General features: G+C 38.2%; 1 protein-coding gene across 1 annotated transcript in view; it reads left to right on the plus strand.

Annotated features, from left to right (window-relative positions):
- Window positions 1–4,683: 4,683 nt before the first annotated feature.
- SPOCK3 (SPARC (osteonectin), cwcv and kazal like domains proteoglycan 3) overlaps window positions 4,684–18,533 on the plus strand; it is a 319,690-nt gene continuing 305,840 nt past the window's right edge. The window contains exon 1 of the mRNA XM_083835643.1: window positions 4,684–4,746. The gene's annotated coding sequence lies outside the window, so the exon portion shown is untranslated. The remainder of the gene's footprint in view (window positions 4,747–18,533) is intronic.

The raw sequence follows: 18,533 nt of genomic DNA on the forward strand, positions 1-18,533 counted from the left end.
TGTGCATGACTTTGGTGGGACTACCCCCTGTGCTGCAGCGCTGAATAAACATACCTACTTTACAATCTTACTGATTGTGGAGTCCGTTTTCCGCAAGTCAAGGCTGTCCCCCTGCAGCCCATGGGTCCCGCATGGAGCAGATCTCCACGCTGCAGCCCGTGGAGGAGCCCCCGGTGGAGCAGGTGGATGTGGCCTGGAGGAGGCTGCGGCCCATGGAGAGCCCCCGCAGGAGCAGGCCCCGGGCCGGAGCTGCAGCCCGTGGAGAGGAGCCCACGCAGGAGCAGGGGGTCTGGGGGGAGCTGCTGCCCGTGGGCGACCCGTGCTGGAGCAGTTTGCTCCTGGGGGATGGATGGACCCCGTGGTACGGAGCCATGTGGGAGCAGTTCTTGAAGAGCTGCTGCCTGTGGGCAGCCCCCGCAGGCTCAGTTTGGGAAGGACGGCATCCCGTGGGAGGGACGCCACGTGGAGCAGGGGCAGAGAGTGACCATGAAGGAGCGGTGGAGAGAAAGCATCGGGGACTGACCGCAGCCCCCATTCCCTGTTCCCCTGTGCTACTTGGGGGGAGGAATTGGAAGAGGGTGAGTGGGGGGTGAAGGCGTTTCTATTATGCTTTTAGTTTCTCACTGCTCTAGTCTGTTAGGAATAGGCAATAAATTTCATTAATGTCCCTATGCTGAGTCTGTATTATATCAATAATCATTATATCAATATAATTATATCAAATATCATTATATCAATAATTGTTGAGTGATCTCCCTGTCCTTATCTCAACCTTTGAGACCTTTCCATTGCATTTTGTCCCCCTTTTCCTTTGAGGAGGGGGAGTGAGAGAGTGGTTGTGGTGGAGTTCAGCTGCCTAGCAGCATAAAACCACCACAAAGGTCCAACTATGCAGCACTCCAGGCTCAAAGGGATGTAGCCATGGGTTTCTTTTGCCTATGCATCTTTAATCAGTTATGTTTAACAGGGCTTTGTATGTTGTACCATTTATTTCCTAAAGGTTATCTTCTGCCATGCAACTTTTATGCTTTTATTGATTTATAAATTGATTTAGCCAAAAGTCAAAGAGATACTCAGGCTTTCAGTTGTAGCAGCACTCTGGCATTCAGTTCCTTGTGAAACGTCTTCAAATGCCATATGAATAGATATTTTCCATCATGCACATTCTCATTGCTCAAAACAACTGGCATCTTTATGTGGATCCTTGCTAATTCACTGCTGGATAATACACACATTGCTCATTAGTCTATTATCCAGTGCTTTATCTATCAGCCTCTTAAGTACCCATCACTTGAGTTGCAACAGTTGTGCCTCATAATTTTCAGGCCAGTTCGGTGTTGTGTTAATGTGCACTCACAATTCTTTATTGTGCTCCAGCGTCTTTCCTCCATGAAAACTTGCAGATGACAATAAAAGTATTCACGTATCATGACAATATAGGATTTGTGTACGTGTGTCTGACTGCAAAATGTGGGCTGCACAATGTAGGCATTGGAAGAGGTAAAAACTGGCTGACTTTCTGAGTGTGAGGTGGGAGTCCAGGACTGGCCAGCCCGCCCCCCCCCCCCCCCCCCCCCCCAAATGTACGGCATCCTTCTCATACGTGAATAGCTTCTGTTGGGAGGCAGGAGAACAGGAGAGTCCAAGATATTTATAACCTCGACAGCTTCAAAGGGCCACCCTGAATGGCGCCGGTCAGAATGGCTCTGCGATGTGGGAGATCAGCAGATTGCATCGGGCTCTTAAAAGGTCTGCTGGCTGCACACCTTCCTGGCACCAAGGGCTGCAGAGGGAGATTTCATAGCAGCAAAGAATTCCTCTAAACTGGGGAAATGTTCAGCTCCGCTGTTCTGTGTGTTTGCCATTATGTAGCTAATGCCAAATAATGCAAAGCTACTGGGTAGACAATGAAAAAAGAATAGAGGCACCATAACACAGTGCTACACTTTAGTGAATCACCTTTCCTAGTAGGACCGTGGTTTAAAGATTGCTACAGACCATAAGATAAAGCAAATTATTTTTTTGGAGGTGGGAAGAAGGGTAGCTTTTTTTATCTGCTTTAATTTAACGTTCTGGAAACTTCCTTTCCATTTCAGGTAGCTTATTTAAATTTAATCATAGGGGTGTTGAAGTATGGAAATGTTTAGTTGTGATACTGTTGGGAAATTTCAACTTTAACTTTAATGATACTACTTGTGTCTGCATTAAGAGGAGAAGTATCCATGGAAACAGTGCAGTAATTCATAAACTGCAGAGCTGTATAAAGTCTCTACCACAAATATGTCTCAGCAAGAAAATCATTGAGACACTTTTCATGTCAATGTTGCATAGCTGAAGAGCATGTCTATCTCTAAAATCAATGATTTGGGCCATTTTAGGATAGAGAGGATTATTCAGTATTGCATGACTTAATGAACCAACATAACCAATCCAGAACCTCAAAACACCCACCTGCTCAAGTAGATGATATTTCATAAAAATACCTGAAAATAAATTTTCTTGTGAACTAAGTATAAAGTTGTAGTAAAACTGCTTTTGCGAGTCTTTTTTCTTTTCTTTTGAATTATCAGATAGTAGTGAAATAAATGGAAAGAAGAATATTCTACTGGTACCTGCCCACGCTGAATTCTGTGTTCCTATTTAAGTGCTGTTAACTAAATGTGAATCAACTTGAGTAAGGTAAAAAGATTTTTAAGAAGTTATTCTAAGCACTCCCAAGCTTTCTTTCTAGGACAAAGTTGTTTTGTAGTTTATTACGCACCTCTGAAAATATAATTTCCCTCAAGTTAAATGTCACTCTGTTGCTTAAGTAAGTGCAAAAATGTCTAGTGCTGCTCTGTTCTGCGAAATGGGAACCAGGGTTCTAGGCATGGATTTGTCTGACTTCAGTCCTGTCAGCAAAGACCGCAGGCTCGAAGGGTGTGCTGCCTGCAGAGCAGGGCCCTCAAGCTGGTGTTGAGCTGTGCTGCAGCACATTCCTTGGCCGCAGGACAAACCTGGTCTGCAGTCAGCTCCCACCCAGTACCAACTGTCTGGCCACCTGCGTATCTTTGCATTTACCTCACAGTGCAGCAACAAGTTATCATGTAAACGTGTCTTTTGTTTGGCAATAGAAGTGCCAGTTAGATTCTTTTTTTTCATGAGAACATCCTCCTGAGAGCTCAAAAGACATGAATGAGGTAGCCTTTCCATGGATGGGGTAGCTATGCCCTGGTTGGAGGCTTGCTCAGTGCTGCGCAGCTCAGGGATTCCACCATCTGAAGGGATGTAGGGTAATATGTGATATCTGATTTTTCTTTATAGTTTTAGCTCTAATAAATCTCATTTTAAGGGAAACTTACTGTAGGGTCTGAGTACCTTTCTTAATGGGTTCATAATGAACCAGCACTTCCTGGTGCAAAATGTGTATATAATGTAGGTAATCAAATAAATCAGCTTTCTGAAATGCCAGAGGGATTAGACATGGCTCACAGTGAGAGCTGAGGCATTGCTCTGCACACATTGCCTTTTCGCTTTGAATTTGGAAGTTCAAATATTGATGTGCTGTGTTGGTGTCTGATAGTTTATTCTGACATTTCTGGTTTACTAGTAAATAACTCCTTACACAAACTTACCTTCATCTGAAGAATGTCCCTTTATGCTAAACCTCAACACAATTTTTCAAATACCCTCCATTTTCAGATTTTAAGATAAGCTGCTTTTGAGATAGACCAGGTTAAATAAGTTTTAGAGCAAATTTGGAACAAGATGAGCAACACCTTTTCTTGAGGCCTCTGTATCAAAAACAGCTTTTTGAAATCACTTTAAATGTGGGGAAAAGTAAATTTTGCTGTCACAGTTCAAGCATGCAATATCTGAAGCAGAAATAACCTTTTTAATTAGACTTTTAAGAAGAAGGTACAGTTGAGCTTATAATACAATAAACACTTCAACATTAGTGTTGGAAACTATTCTTATATCGTCTTAATACAATTTTTACCAAACAATGTTATACAGTAATTTCTTATTTCCTGTGAAATAGCAGGTTGGATTTTTCAATCTTGCAATACTTTCAGTAGATATTGGAGCATCTGAAAAATAGAAAAAGAAATTACAGCCTGTCTGGTGTATCCACATTCAACAGCTAATCCTCAAAGGCAGGTAACCAGACAAGTCAAACACAATCAGGAAGACCTTAGAACAAACGCTAAAATGCAATTCCCTGTAATGATAGTAAGACAACACTTACATATGTAGCAGCATGTTGCAGATTGTCAGAGTGATCTGCTCTGGATACCTGATTCCGAAGTATGGAGCCAGAACAAGCAGTGGTTTTTATTGCAGGCTCACACAAACAATCAGTTCTGGGCAGATCTCATAGACTGATACGAATTTCTGTATGTCATTAAGTGATCCCTGGATGGTTGTTGACAGAGGAATTAACAGAAAGTTCCTGATTTCCCTCACCATCCTTCAAAATAGATAATTTCCTTTATCCAGGGATTCCTGTTTTCTTTCACCACCGTTCAGGAGATACACCTTTCTGAGAGCCTGCTAATGGCTTTGTCAGCACAGCTAAGCCATGTGTATTGCTCCCCTTGTGCTCTAAAATCACTTCCTTCCCAGGCTGCATTCAGATTGATCAGTAAACAGCCATCTCTATTTATAGTCCTAGCCCCTCTGGTGTCAACTAACGCTTGCACTTTCAAGGCTTCTGCCATCATTCTGCAATCACTCAGCTCACTCTGCAGAGAAATAATCTCTTAGGTGTGTATATGCGTGCGTTAACACCTTGACTACATTTTGTTAGTATCTGTCTAATACTGGTAATGCTAGTGGTATCATTTTGCTTTTGGTTCTTTGGTTACAATACGTTTTTGACTTTTGAGGGTTTTTTTAGATAACTTGGAGTAGTTTTCATTGCAATTATTTTGTTTTAATTAATAGAGGTAAATCTTAATCAACATGTAACCTGGCTAGCTAGGGTACTGACTGTAATTTTATAATAGATGCGTGTTGATAAAATCTTAACAGAAAATGCTGTGGCTAGCTTGCCTTAATTTACTTTAATACAGTTTTCACTGTTGTTTACACCAGCTCATATTCTGAGCTATTAGGTTCCATTTTGTCTAAAAGTGTCTTTCCCTTATGTGTTTATTTTCCTAAGTACATACCTCTCCTACTGAAATTCTTCCACATGTATTTATAGTATGTCTTTCTTGTTCAGACATAATTATCTTTTACTATAAATTCTTCTTAATGTTTCATTTTCATAAACATTTCAGGTACATTTTTTCCTTTTTAATAACTTCCCCATTCTCATGCCACCATAAAACAGAATGATGTTTTATATCTGAAGTTAGATTTTCTCAGCAGTTGCAGATAAAAAACTAATCTTCAGAGAAAATAACTTTTACTTACAAAGTAAGTAAAAATTGATTTATATCCATTGGTTGCTTTCTCTCTTTTCAAATAGTTACCAGATATCAAGACTTTTTAATATTCAAGCTGCTTAACATATCCTACCAGGTAACTGTGGAACTGAAAATATTTGATCCCAGGTAGGCTTTTTGCCTGGAATCCAACTGATACTCTCCCAAGATAGCTGAGGAAGGAATAAGTCTTTAAAAATGAAAGTTTGAAACTGGGTAGAACTTAGGGAAATTAGATACTTCACCATGGTTACATTTTGCTTTGCTCCCCTTTTCTCAAAAGCAGCTGTAGAATGTCCTTCTATCATGACTGGGAGTTTATCTGAAGCTCTAAATTAACAAATATAGCTTGTAAAAAGATTTTCACCCTGTTTATCCCTGTCTCTCTGAATAATTACCTGAAAAACTTGTCAATACCTGCTTTTCAGATCCTAAGTGTTGAGATTAGTTTTTGGATTTCTTCACAATTTTGTTCTCCATCAAAAGACTTGGCACAGAAGGCATGCTGTCCTTCTACATGTTTTTTCTTAATTGCTTTTCCTACAATCAAGATATGTCTAGCTGTTTATAGTCAGAGTTAGTGAGATTATCTCACCTTTGAGTCTCTGATCCTCCCCACTTGATATTAACATTCTTCCAGAACAATGAAGGACAGTCTTCTACATGTGCAAATCTGTTAGTAATTACTGGTTGTTGTTTTTTTTTCTGTCTAGATTTTGAATCCCTCAGATATTCTATATGCTATCTGTGGTTCACCTATTTCACTCAGCTCTGTCATGTAACAGGACTTACAGAAACACATCCACATGCTGTTGCTCTTGTAGGAGATTAATCCTAGCTGCGATTATGTCTTTTTAGACTCTGACAGTATGATAATTTTGGACATTTCTCATGTGCCTTGAACTAATGAGGGTATGGTTAAGCTGATTGGTGAACTTGCATGTAAGTGTCCAATTATGCCTGTTTATGTTGTGTTCTTCACAGTGTCTTCATATACGATTAAATTAATTAATCTAAATTTGCTGTTGTTGGTTACTCTGTGAAAGCATTCACTGTCTATTGTTCATTTCCATACCTATTCCTTTACTCTGCCTTGATTTAAGCCCATATGGAAAACTTCTATGATATACTTTTGAGAATTTAGATTTGGAAAAGTCCATTTTCAAATTTTGCATGAAATTAATCTTTTATGTTGTGTTCTTTTTCCTCTCAGTGAACTTATTTACTGATGAGATCAGTATTTTGGATTTTCTCTGTATCCTTTGCTACTCACTCATTAATACCTTCCAAGCCAAAGACTGATAATTGCATAATTTTTCTGCTTAATGTCTACAATAGAATTGTGCATATATTGTAATTTGGAGAGGTGTTTATACATAACTTCTTGCAAAGCTGTGCTGTGCATGTAGTCCTGTTTTGGATTCCATCACACCACTGAGAACTCTTGGCTTAGCTAAGCTTCCAACCATGAAGACTGTACAGCTAATGCATAGCCATATTTCATACTGTGTTGTTTTTGTTTTACCACCCAGCACAATTTGAGAATCTTTGCCAGTTACACATTTTTCTGGGTGATATTATGCCTTGTTCTTATTGGCAGATTGCTTCTTATGTCAATCCCCATCCTTTTACTTTCCTAGAAATGATCCCAAGTCCTCTATAAAATTAAGAATTTTAGCCTTTTCTCTCACCAGTTTTGCAGTCTTTCTGGCATTGTCAATGTAAATGAAAAGAAATTCAGTACTAGTATTCCAGTTACGTTGATCCAGATCACTTAGTCTCTGACTTTATTTGGCCTAAAGAATGGACCTTAAAAATATGATCTCTCTTTCTCTGTCACCATCCCAATCTCTTCTTTTTAAAGGAATTCATATGGAAATAGCAAGGCTAGAAGCAGATGAGTAATTGTTTCAAATAGATCTTCAACCTGCTATATTCAGTAGATTAACTCTAGCAGCAATCTAAGTGAATGGTAATTCAAGTGATGTGAAAAACAAAGCTGCACTGAACAAACAAGTATAATGAGTAATGTTCAGGCCATCAGTCTTAAAAAAAAAATAATGTCCTTTGTAGTCATGCAGAATCCATTCATTAAAATGAATCAGTCTGAGTTATGTATGGACTTCGTCACTATGGAAAATATAAAGAACAAATCAGAGTAATTTATCGATTGTAAACAACTAAATTTGTGTCACTGGCAATAAAAAAAAAGAAAAAAAAAAGAACAAGCTTTATTTTCTCACTCTCAAATATAGCAACTTATTCAGTGATTCTTCACCCCAAGTCCTACAGCAACAACTGATAAACCAGCTCATCAATATCTAGTTAACAGCTTTAATTTGGTTTGCTTATTTGTTGTATCTCAGTAGGCTTCTCTTTCCCTTACGCCAACTCACATCTCGCATTGCTGCTGCTACAATGATTAGTACTGGGGCTCTTCTACAACCTTTGCTACTCTTAAGGGTACCTTTCACCTTTCATTTCTTCATGTACTGTTTAGTTTGTGTTACAGCGAGCTGGAGAAATTAAACCGTAAACATCAAGTACGTAGTTAAAATATTGCAGAAGGGTCAAAAGACCAGCCTATTTATGCTATAGATGGAAAAATCATTTATAGAGAAACATTTGTTTTCAGTTTAGGTTCAGGGACAGATAGCACTGTTGTCTTAGAAACTTGAGACTCTGTGGGCTCCAGCTCTGGTTTTCAACAGAAGTGAGAAAACGAGATTTATATTCTAGGAAAGATGTTCACAGGCACCACACACTTCAAGATTCAAAAGCATTCTTCTTTAGTGCATTATGTTCATTACTGTTGCAGCTTTTCATATCCCCTTTGACTTCCTTTTTAGCTTAGCTTACTGATTCTGAGGCTTGTCCATTCAATAGTATTTGTTGGGGACATTGCAAGGATAAGCAATAACAACCTTTTCAGAAAAGCCAGCATTTGACATCTAAAGAATCTGTGCTTACCACCTGTTTTTCTTTGAAGAAAGTAAGGAACCAGATCACTCACATTCCTCACTTGCAAATATTTACTGGGATAATGAAAGGAAAAACAGGTGTCATACACTAGGACTTTTGCAAAGGCAAAACTTCTCGATGCTTTTGTTACAAGAGATAAAGAAACTTGTTTTTGTTATATATAACAAAACTGTTTGGTATGGCAGAGAAAGTAGGGAGAAAGAAGCTTTATTATTAGGAGATCTGTGGCTCTAAGTCCCTAAGCCCTTTTGCAGCAGGTGCCTGGATGTATACATACACTGCCTGCATCCCAGCGCTGTTCATCAGAAACACAGCTGAGAATGACTCCCAGGCACCACAGCCAGTGATTTTCAGAGAACAGTAGGAGTGGGTATTTCTCATCAGACAACCACTGATGAGAAAAACTGAAGTTGACAGGTAGTCATGGTGTGATCCCAGGGTGACGTGTCACCTGTAACATTTAAATTCTGACAGTACCATATATTTAAGTATAGCTGCCTTGTTCTGCTGGAAGCAGTAAAGCTTATTGCTGGGAAAGTACTGATCAGATCCAGTCAAATTTCATCTACAAGATGCGTTAAGGTCACAAGCTCTCCACACCTTCTTGCTGGCACTTGGTGGGCTTGAAGGAGCTGTGAAAGTTGGGCAGTAACCTCTCTGCTTTCTCTTCTGCCTCTTCAGGTTGTAGAACACATTAATTAATGTAGCTTCTAAATATTCCTCCAGTCATTCCTAGTTTTAGGTTGGTGAACATAAATGCAGGGCTTTGTCTCACTAAATCTTAAAAACAAACAACAATAAATGCCAGCAATAAGCCATTGGGAGTTACCTTTCCAGTTACAATGTGGATCCAAATCAGCTTTGATAACTGCTGAGTGCCATCCTAGTGGGTCCATCTTCACAGAGGTATTTAGCAACAAGCTTTCACGTGCATTATCATGGGAGCAAAATCAGCAGCAGGAACATCTTGTGCCCAAGGTCAAAAAAGTTGAATTGCCATGACTGGAGAAATAAAGTCAGTTGAATCCCTTGTAGTGTGAGGATAACTGATGATCCCACAATTAAGGTGGAAGTCACAGCTTTTGAATATAGAGATTAACGTGACAGCTTCTGCTTGGTGTGGCATGCTGCTGGGAGAGTCTTCAGTGTGGGTGTGGAGGGGAGGAGAAGAGGAGGGGTTGGATTGATATTTCTTTTACACTTCCACCGATGGTTTCCTCAGAAGGCAGGATCCACAAATAACAGTAACTGGTGCAGTCTTACTGGTGAGAAACATGTAAACACTGTTTTATGTGAACACTCTCACAGGCTGAGTCTGACGTTTTTTGTCTGTAATTTATGTTATCTATCTAAGCTGTTTTACATAGCTGCACTTAAGAAGTAGAGGCCTTAGGGTGTAATGCTGTAGAAATCTGCATTTGCTGTGGAAATGTGGCTGTGTAGGCACCTGTCAACTTATATATCCGTTCAGCATGCAAGATGCTCGATGACTGGTACGTAGCCAAGCAATGTATGGCTGGACAGGTGCTATTCCAGACCCACAGCCCCATTAAAGTCCCTGTGTTATGCTGGTCTGCAGAGTAATTACCCCTGATTTAGAGTACCGGTGGCATCATTTCATACCGATAGATTTTAAACAGTTTTTAGCACAGTTGAGTAAGCTGGGTAAGTTTAATCTCAAGAATAAACTTTCAGCTTATCCCCCTCCCCCACCCTAAAAAAGCTTTAAAATTTGGTTGTCTCAGAGCTCTGGTGTATGTGTTTGTTTTGGCTTTCTGTTATTTGATTTCTAGTGGAACGTTATAAAGTTTATGTAATTTTGGGCCTAGCAGTTAATGTGTCCCCTGCAGGCAGACTCCATATGAATTAGAAAGAAATTCAATTACTGAACTACTGATAACTTATCTCAACAGAATGCAAATGGATTAAGATGGCTAAATGCTCACTCGCTTACGAATGTACCATTTAACTTGACATGCTCTTTAAGAAAAAAACAACACAAAAGGCTATTCTGATATTTTATACTTTTAGGTTTTTGTGCATCTCATGTTACACTATTTACAAAGCAAACTATGGTAGTCTTTGTTATAACAAATTAGATGAAAACCTCAAAAACTATTTTGCAAACATGCCAAACAATTTATTAGCTTTCCTGAACAGATAAGGTGGAAATATTTCCCCTTTAAAAAATACGAATGACGCTTTTGCTAAGAAGTATTACGCATTTTAGCTATGTACATTTGTTTTATAGGACATTATTTACCATATGAGTAAAATTTTCTTATCTTTCTCAGACTTTCTTACATATAATATATGGCCATCTCTATGTATGGTCATTAGTTCTTACACATGGAACAATCAGATAATTTTATATTCATGAAAAAATTTCCCTCTCATGCCTGATCCTAATTTCTGTAATAATTAACTGAAACTGTTAACTTTTTTGACTTTCATTCCTCTGCTGATTTATCAGATTTTAAAAAATGGTCTGTGAATAGTTTGTATTCCTCATTTTCGCAACCATTTGAGACAATATGTTTATTAATTTACATAGCTGATGGATTAGCTCACGTTTCACAATGGGCTTAGAGAACATACAAGCTCATTTACTCACAGTGTGTGCGATGTATACTGCTGTAGGCTCTTCACTGGTGCATTTCTCTGAAAAAAAAAAGATTAAGAAATCTGTTATCTGTTTTATAGTTATCATATAGGAGACTAGCTGTCATGTAACTTTGGGATTCTAGTTTGACTGGATTTAGAACCTAAAAGCTAAGTTTACTCTTACCTTTTATTTTTCAAAAATTTATATGCATTTGTCTGAAGGGATGTACTTTTTAAACAAGAAAAGCCTTTTAAGAATGTTTTGCTTGCCTACTGAATAATCACACTGTGAAGTCGTCCTACCAATTATCCTGCCAATTAAATGACGGCTCCTTTTTAAAGTAAAATGTGTGGATAAAAATGTATCTTTTGTAGACTGAAGTTGAGGAGCTACTCTATCTCCTTTATACAGAATAGCTCTAAATGCTCTAATTGACACCATTTGCAAGAATCTGGGCACTTGTATAGGTCTGTTTCATTTCAGTGGGCCTTTAGAAGCAAATTTGTTATGAAATATCCCTGTGTAACTTTTATAAAACAGATATTTCTTCAGACCATAAGGCAGTTTTCTTCTACTTCACATCAGTGAAGACATTAAATGTGACTTGGAGTTGTGGGGTTAGAAAGATGAGCTTCATAAAAATGTTTTTATGAAATAAGGTTGAAACAGAAATAATGAATGATATATATCTGGTGTCACTAACAGCATATTCTTATTGGATTCTTCAGGATGCACAAAGTGTGTTTGAAAACCAATATCCTGGGATTGGGGTTTAGTCCTACAATGTATAGCACTTTATAACCCTGTTGAAAAAGGCATTCATATATATGTATTTAATCGTAAGTATGGAAATATTTCAGTTAGGCTTATAGTCTGGACCAATCCTGCAGTCTGCCAACCCCATAAAAAAGCAGCAACTGTCTGCACGTAGACCCAGCAGCTTTTCAGAGGGAATGCCGGCATGAAGAAGAGGCTCTGCGAATGCAGCTGTGTGGACTCTGCCCAGGCAGCCAGACACACAGGCACACACACAGCCTGTGCTAGCATGGGGTGCGCACCCAGCACCTCGCCCCTGGCTCCTGCAACCACGTAGGCATAGCCAAGGGTCTGGTTCTGCTCTGTTGAGAAACAGCATCCATGCTAACTTCAGTAAGATCTGGATCAGGCCATGGAGCAGATGAGAATGAGACTTTAAAGCGACAGTTTACACCATCACGTTATCTTTATTTCTCTCTGTTTTCTTCCTTAAACCAAGGGTCTTGACCGACCACGGCTCTGTTAACAAGCATAGCCCTGCACTTCAATAGATGTGAACTGATGTTGAATCCCACTGGAGTTTTCAGCACAAACCAGTTTGTGGATTACAACTACAGTATCACGGACATTGTAGGACCAAACTCTGAGAGCAGAAAACTTTCCTGCACACAAATAAATTCAGATGTATATTATGATACAGACAACACATTTACAATTCTTTTCATTCTTGCTTCAGAAGCACTTTATGAATCATGTAATACGTTAGTTCATCCGGAATAATAGCTAGCCTACTAGCCTTACATACTCCTTTGCCAGCCTGATGGGTCCATGAGAGAAGATACTTGTCTTTCTCGTTCTTTCCTTTCTTTGCAGACTAGCATAATCTAGCCAGAAAGCATTGATATACCTTCTGTTTTAATATGCTCAACTATTTTTTCACTTCATCAAGTGAGTGAAAGATAAAAACAGAACTGTCCTGAGGATTTTTTTGAAACCATCCCAAACAGAAGTCTGTGTTCTGGGGATCAGTGTTCTCTGTTACGCAACATAAACAGAAAGGTACCTACAGGCTTCACACCATCAACAGTTTGGAACTTAACAAAGGGTGGTGTGGTTTGCTCATATCTTCAGTCATCTGTGTCAGTGCTGGAAGTGAGAAGTAGTTATCAAAGCTTACTTCAGTCATTCTCAGTAGTATTACTAGTGAAGATGCCAATTAACATAACAATTTTAATACCCAAAGCACCTACAAACTGTAATTCGGATGATTTGATGCTGAAGATGTTGACCTCAGTACAAGTTCTTCCTGTAAAAAATACCGATGAAGAAACAGAGAATTATTTTCTAGGCACCCCTAAGCAAAAGAATACAATGCTGTCTTCTCTGAATTTTTTGTCATTTGCATAGTTCCAACAGAAGACATTTTGAAGTCTTAACAAACTAGTTTTACATCTATTGCTCACCCTGACTGTGGCTTGGCTGCATGTGACAAAAAGGGAAAGAAAGTTAAGAAGGAATGATAATGCTGAAAAAAGTTGCATCTGTAGTTCCACTCGAAATCCAATCAGCCCCAAATTACTTCTGTGTTCCTCAAAGGTAACTTTAGTAGTACTAATCAAGGCAATGCAACGAATTTTACTACCAAGAATGATAAAATTGTTCTGTTGCCAAGAAAATGAATTCATTGATACTGTGCCAAAGCAAGGTGTGCTTCTAATTATTGAAGTTTTCAATTGCAACAGTGCAGGAACTGCTTTAGACAGATGAACCAGAAAGCACACAGTTCTCATGAGATGTCCTTTACTATAAGACCATCCCAGACACATTTTTGACTATAAAGATCTCTTTCTTTTAAGGAACATCACCTTATCCTGTAACAGCAAACAAATTTCAATCTTTTCTTAAAAAAATGATAGTTTACTACTTTACAGTAAATAACAAAAACCTGTGATGGCTGTGGAAGTTATAAATTTCACTAAAAAATACCAAACCATCACAAATGTTGCGGGGTATTCTGTAGAATAAAATGTAATATTAAATTATTTTTTGTTTGTTAAAATTTTCAGAGATATCAGTAGTAAGCAGCTTTGAGGCAAGAAAGAGAAAAAACCCTAATGCAGACAAGCCTCTTTAAAACTCTGTGAATTGCAGTGTTCACCCATCTTGCAGCATGATTTGTAGCTGTGTTGGAAGAGCAATATGGTATTTATAACGTGGGAAGGAAACTAAAAAACATCTAAAACTAGGCAATATATATCAATGTAAATAAGCATGTAAACAACGCTTGCACCTTTCTGGAGGCTCCTTCAGGCAGACTTACTCATCTGTCCGTTGGTGTCTTTGAAGACCATTACTCCTTTAGGATACAATACAAACAATCAAAATTAGACACTTCCATGAAAGAAATTGTGCAAATACATATTGAAAAAAATCCTTTTTATTAGAAGTTTGTCTCCAACAGTAGAAGCAACAAAATCTTTGCAAGAAAGGAAGAATAAGGAATAAGGACAATAGAACTTAGTAATAATTTAGGAATTGTGTAGTATCTTAAGGGAAAAAGTACTAAGAGAGATCAGAAAGCAATTCAACAATGCAGGGTAATTATAAAAAAGAATAATATAAAAAAAATCAACAGTATCAAAAAGGTAGTAATGATAAACTGCTTCAGTATAGATAAAGAAGGAAGTGATTCTCTAGTGATTCTCAGTATGGGTCCTTTCCCTGGAGGGTATTAAACCACCAGGTTTGGGGGTTGTGGGAGGCAGGGTAGTCTCAGGAAAGATTTGAAGCTTTTCCTCATCTTCTCACAGAATTCCTCTTTCTGTTAAGCTGAAAGCAATATCTAAACATGTCCTGTGATATCTGCATCTGGACCAGTACTTCGTGTACAAACAGTAAAACCAACAAAGAATCAAAATTGTGTAACTAACTAAGGGATGAATATAGAAGGGAAGCCTACAGAATTAGGGAAAACAAAGGCACAAAATGGATTACAGCTATTAGGAAACGTGAAAGGCAAGAAGAAACTCTTTAAAATTATAAGAGGAATGCCCCATTAGTTAATAAAGAAATAGAAGGTAAAACGAAACACAGAAGAAAGGCTGTAGTATTTTATCCTTTTTTTTTTTTTTTGTGTGTGTGTGAATCTGTCTGCATACATGGATAAAATAGGCCAGATGTGACCTGTAGGTTAGCATGATCATTTTAATAAGGAGGGAACACAGGTTCCAACAGGGTAAGAACATTCAGATAATACAACTTCAAGTTATCAAAGCCTGATGAAATTCACCCTGGAGTAGTTAAGGAACTTCCAATGCTCTAGTCATTATTTTGTGAATAGGTGAGATCCTAGAAAACCAAAGAAGTTTTAGTATAAAACCTGTCTCTAATTTTGAGGTTCAGATGAAGGGAACATTAGAGGTCTGGAAACAATGAACCAATATGCTTTGTTTTGTTAACTTAAAAATACTTTAACCAATTATTAAGCAACCTATAAATATTTGGAAAATAAGTAAAGCCAGCATTGATTGGTTCTTGAAAAATCTATCTGATTTTCTTCTTTGACATAATAATTGGTCTAGTAAAACAGAGAAAAATAATAGATATTATAGATCTTGGCATCTTCATAAGCAAAGGAGATTAATACAGTCTACAGTAAAATTACCATTTTGTGGAGTGATGGGTCTATAAGCCCTGTATAGCAGGAAAGAAATCAACTCCAGCAGCAATTAAGAATAAGCTGTAAATGGGCCAGTCTGCAGAATACAGTACTTGTAGGAGACTAGGAAGGGAAGAATACTGTCTGGAAAAATCCATTTTGTGAGTAGATTGGGTTTCTAAGAAGATCACATGCAGACTCACTGAGGGAAAAGCTCCCACTTGATAATTGCAAATAAAGCCTCATAAACTGGGTAAGACTGCTATGTGCCAACAACAGCAGGCAGTAGCAGTGGCTGTGGGCAAGCTTCTGGCCTGGGACAGGATGGCCCTGGCTAGAAGTGGTTATCCCTTTGCATTGCTACATTAGCCGCAGGTGTGATATCTCTTCTCTGTTGAAGGTCTGCTCAGCTTCCACAAGCAAAGACATGCAATTGTTGGAGAATTGTGACGGGAATACTGATGTATGCTTCTGTCCCAACAGCACTGTCTTGGAAGTGTCTCCACTTTTTGGACGGCAGTGGTTCTGCTGATTGTGTTCTGAAAATCTGAATGATCCAGATTTCAGATAATGTTTCAGGAATATTGTCTTAATATGTGATTACACTGTCACCACGTAAAACAGTTGCGATGATATGCCACCCTTCCAGCCTGACACTACCTTGTGATAAAAGAAGAACCAGCTCACAGTACTCTCCTGGGTAATGGTGGTGTTAGCAGAAAGTTCCTGATTTAATTTTTCTGTCAATAAGAGGGAGGCAAAGCAATTTAAAGATCTGAGCAGTTAGATTGAGCAGTGATCAAAGATCCCGTTTGTTCATCCACATCAAACCACATCTGGAGTTAAGTCAAAGATTAAAATACCAGGCACAAAGGACAAATACAGGGAACTTACAAACAGATTCAAACTTTAAACATGGATGTGAGTAAGACGTCACATTTGAGAAAGGAAAATCTACGAGTAAATCTGGAGAACATCATATCTCAGAGATAGTAACTCTGAATTGTAACTTTTCCTTTGACTCCTCTAATCACCTTACATACACCTCTGCACATAACTACTCTACTGGTAAGAATGGCATGGTGGAACCACTGCTCTGGCTCTTTCTCAGCCTCTTGCTCTTGCTTCTTGCCACTAGCAGAGTATGAATAGATAGATGCTTCCATTTTGCCACATTGCCTTCCAGTTGTAGTGCAAATGCCAGGAGGCGGATTTGCTCTCATCTGACCTATTCAGTCAGTCTGTACTGACTGAATACATATATCCAGAAGTCAGCCTATATGAATTTGACAAATTTTCCAAACCAAATGCTGCTCAAGACTCTTCTGCCAGATAACCATGCCAAACTTAGTGAGAAACACCAGAGGAAAGAGAAATAACAGTTAAGAAACTTAATGAAACATTGCCAGTGCAGGAAGGAAGAAGTATCAAGATGGAAGCATATTTCAGAAGAGAGAAAACAGATGGTTATACCTAAATTGCCACATTCTGAGTCTGGAAAAAGGATAAATAGGTAATGAGCCTTAGTGAAAGAATTACTATAGAGATGTTATGGACATAAATAGGTTGTGTTAAAAATTGTTATGAATCCAACATGAAAACATATTAGTACTCAGAGCCATTGGCTACTGACCTGTAGCCACTGCTGGACTCTGTGCTGTATAACATCTATTAAGCATCTGTTAACCCTTTACAGCTAAGTGGGAGTTTTACATAAAGTGTAATCCTGTGGAACATAAGATAGCAGAGGTAGTATGATATTTATGAAGCACACCTTTTAGAAGGAAGTGTTTGCACCTAAGAAATAGCAAAGAGGTTGGGAGATCAACAACATGCAGATCTAGATCACTGAATGCCAGCCATTACATTATAAATGTTTCACTATCATCACATAATGGTAATTCACATATTTAAGTAGTCTTTCTTCTCTTATTCTCACATTTGTAAAGAATCTTGAATCTTTTATTTCTCACTGAACAAAGAACCAAAAGCTAGTGACTGTTACACAAACCCAAGTACAGTTTGATCTCTAACCTAGTCTCATTGGTCTGCAGTCATACACTGTACAATAGAAATATAATACAATTTTGTTCAGTAAATTAATGCAGATTTTAATCCTACACTGGAGCTCATCAGAACTCATTCAAGATTGAGGAATGTTCCCCTCATGAGGGGAGCACAAAACAAACAAACATGACAGGTGTTTTCAATGAGAAAATTTGTTGGTTAATGATCTGAAATGCCAAAAAAGTAGCAGAAATATGGGCAAAAAGGTTCAGATGCAATATGTAATTATTATAATTTGCTAGAACTTTTCAGCTCTTTAAAAATACTGTACAAATTCAGTGAAATTAATTAAAAATTATATTTTTTGTTAGACCTGAGTATTTTTTTAAAAAAGAATTTTAAATATTGTAGAAGGAAATTAATAGATCTTTTTGTTTTTCTTAGTGCTAGAAAAGTTCTTCATTAGCTGAGACATTTGCATGGAACATGAAAAACATTTTTTTTCCTTGTTGTATTAATTACCACAATTGTGAGTGTAGACTGGATAAACAAACTTACAAATGGCTAAAATTAAAAATTCGCCGTTACAAATGGCATTCCGTATTCTAGACTAAAGCCTTTCAAACCTGATGAAACACGGTTTGTAGCAGAATGCGTTCAGCTGGTGATTAGTACTGAGATTACATTTAGTCATTATATTCTTATGCATCTCTCAGAATGCAATGACTTCAGTTTGAGTTTGGTACTCTTTTCAATGAACACACTTCTAGAAAAAGAAGAAAAATTCAGAAATATCTGCCTTTGGTTCACAAGAAATTATGTGTGTTATCCTTGTATTATGCTGTTGAGTGACATTTTTCAAGTCTAGTTATGTAGGATAGATTTTTGAGACTGAAGCTATACTTAAGTCTCACAATTTATTTTGGGGTAATTTATGCAGTATTTTGCAGACAGCTGTGCTTTCAGTTTTGTCTGAATCAAAGGCAAAGATGGCTCAGAAGATAGGTGGCCCCCAGCATGTTTTAGGGTGTTGGGTTGTTTATCCCCACCTGCAGGACTTTGCACTTCCCCTTGTTGAATTTCACGAGGATCCTTTCAGCCCATTTCTCCAGCT

This window comes from Anser anser (assembly GCF_964211835.1).
Source record: "Anser anser genome assembly, chromosome: 4".
In the NCBI taxonomy this organism is placed as follows: Eukaryota; Metazoa; Chordata; class Aves; order Anseriformes; family Anatidae; genus Anser; species Anser anser.